The sequence below is a fragment of the Passer domesticus genome, chromosome 3, assembly GCF_036417665.1.
Source record: "Passer domesticus isolate bPasDom1 chromosome 3, bPasDom1.hap1, whole genome shotgun sequence".
Lineage (NCBI taxonomy): Eukaryota > Metazoa > Chordata > Aves > Passeriformes > Passeridae > Passer > Passer domesticus.
In genome coordinates this window covers 86597368-86599942 of record NC_087476.1, presented here as the reverse complement: position 1 = coordinate 86599942, position 2575 = coordinate 86597368, and the positions used below count along the sequence as shown (strand labels likewise).

Below are 2575 nucleotides of genomic sequence, written 5' to 3'. Positions count from 1 at the left end.
GCTTTGTAAAAACAGTTTTACAAAGACAGAAAGATAAAATATTAGTAGTGAGGCTACAAAAAATATGTCTCCTCCACTGCAGCTTTTATAACCTGGTTAATAAGAGGTTTTGACACAAACCCAGGGACTTCCTTTAGATCTTCACTGGTCCGTGATCAGCACTGCAAGCTGATAGCAAAGAGAGGCAAAGATCTCTCTCACTTGAAGTCCATTGTCATCAATGGAATTTACACAAAGCCCAGTGTCTGCCTCACAAAGGGCTGGCCTGTAACCCAACGTTATCATGCCTATGCAGCTACCTGGGCTGAGATAGTTTGAAGGGAATATCGCTTTTTCCTGTAGAAAAGACCATTCTCAGGACCAGAAGAGATGATATTCCTTCTCTAGACAACCCTAGAAGAATGAGATAGAAGCTTCATTTTATAGGTCCAGGAATTGGTTTTCTCTGCTCATTAGGTAGGAGACTGCATTTAGAAGTTTCGATTTCTAACCCCAGCTTTCTAAGAAAGTGGTTTTAGTAAATCTTTTTCTATTCTGTACTTTAGCTGTTAAAAAAACTCCAAGTGTTGTGACTTCTGTTAAGCAATTTGTGAATCTCGGAGAGGAAAAAAATCTGCCTGAGTAAAATGTAAACAGCTCAATCTGAAGAGCTTTGAGACCTGGGTTGGAGATTACAAAGTGTCTGTCCCAGTACTACCTCACTCTTAAAATCCGGTACTGCTGCTGTGAGAGTGCTACAGGGATTTCACAGTTATAGCAGACACTCTTAGCAACGAACTGTTTGAAAATGCTTAATGAAGAATAAGTAAAGCTGTCACAAGGTCTTAGTGTGGGAGAGGAGGGATTGCTGATAAGATTAATATTGTGGTTCAATTACTTTTATTTTCCTTTCAGAAATTTTATTGAAGAATAACAAAGTTAATAAGTGTGTAGTTTCATTTTGTAACAACATTTCCTAATTTATTCCTTGAAGTGTTGCTGTAAAACCCTTCTTTGGGCAGGTAGCAGTCTGTACCTATTCTCACTCAATATTCTTGCTCCCTTTCTCTCTTTATCATGAGCTGGAACTTACAAAATCAAAGCTTGCTTAGGAATGTTTTGATGCTTTCACTGCTTGTTAAAATCAGGAAATGTAAACCACACTTTTCTTTCTTTTTTTTTAAATTTTTAAGCAAGATATCTGAGGAAATTTGGAAGAGGCTTCTACATTATCTCCTCCTCTATAGTACAACAGGTTTGTGCCACAGTTGTGACAAGATTTGTGCCTGTGAACTGTCTGAAAAAATTAGAGGATTATTGTATGGTATGGGATGCAGGTGATCATGATAAACCTTTGGGAACACAAGCAGATGAAGCACATCATGGGGGGGAATCTGATTCTTGGCTGTGCTATTCTTACAGTACACCAGCATGTCACTGGTAAGGACCCAAATTCAGGTAAAACAAATAATGCTGGGAAGAGTCAAGCCTTTGCTTTAAGAATGTTGTATGTTTAGGCTTAGAAGGATGGATTACACTTTTTTTTCAGCCTGAATTCCATCCCAAAAATCCCCTGCTTGTGTGTGTGCCAGAAACATCTTTTCTTTGCTTCAGCAACAGCAGCCAGTTAGTCAGATGCTATCAGCTACTTCTTCATTCAGTTGTCCTTTGCATGCTGATAAATACCACATAAGACAAGGGAGAGAAACCTTAAGTCACAAGCTTATCCTGTGTGTAATAGGATGCACCTTGAAACAATTTTGATGTCTCCATTGAAATCAGCTTAGGTTAAGCCTACATAAATAGTGTCAAAGGGGAACACACCCAAAACACTCTGGGAGATCATAATAAACATTCCTGATATTTTGCAGCTGTGCTCATCATCTGTGCATTTCACAATAAAATTTTACAAAGCATCCAGACACCCAGCCTGTTGTATTCACTGCAGGATGGCTTCCTCTGCCATGGCATTTTGTTCCCTATTTGTTGCCCTGTGGGATGGTTGTCTCCACCATGGCATTTTGTTCCGTATCTGTTGCCCTGCACTATTCCCTCCCCCAAATTCAGACTTAATAAATTATTTTTTTGCTAGATACAGCAAACCATCATATTTTTTAAAACTGTATCAGGCCTCAACTTTACTTGTTGGAAAGTGAGGAAAAAATAACTTCCCTCAATGGAAAGGGGATTCAGTCTGCAGTTAACTGCATCAAAGAACGTGTTTTTAAACATATTTGAGCTAGTACTTGCCTATGACTCCAACTACAATTTCCCTCTGAATTGACTAAGGTTGGATTCTGAAACTTTTGTATACAGTATAAAGTCTAAGAATGCAGCAATTTTGCTTCTTGTCCCATGTCTCTACCCCTGAGATCTCTGATTCCCAAAAGCCGAGCACAGCCATCTACAGGATCAGGGGCTCCTTTTGTAAAAATGAATAAAGGAAACCAAACTAAAAGGACTCACGCCTGAGTCTCTTCTAACTAACAGTATATCACTGGCATAATTCCCTCGATGAAAGTGGAATTCCTCCTGATTTACACGAAGACCATTAACGAGAGAGGGCTCAGGTCTTAAGTGCTGGGGTTTAGTTGTA

At 39.2% G+C, this 2575-nt stretch overlaps 1 long non-coding RNA gene across 1 annotated transcript; it reads left to right on the top strand.

The window, feature by feature from the left end:
• Nucleotides 1-298: 298 nt before the first annotated feature.
• LOC135298167 (uncharacterized) lies at nucleotides 299-1438 on the top strand. Its single transcript, XR_010360160.1, has 3 exons — nucleotides 299-456; nucleotides 1173-1234; nucleotides 1402-1438. It is a non-coding gene; the product is annotated as an uncharacterized LOC135298167 (long non-coding RNA).
• Nucleotides 1439-2575: the final 1137 nt, after the last annotated feature.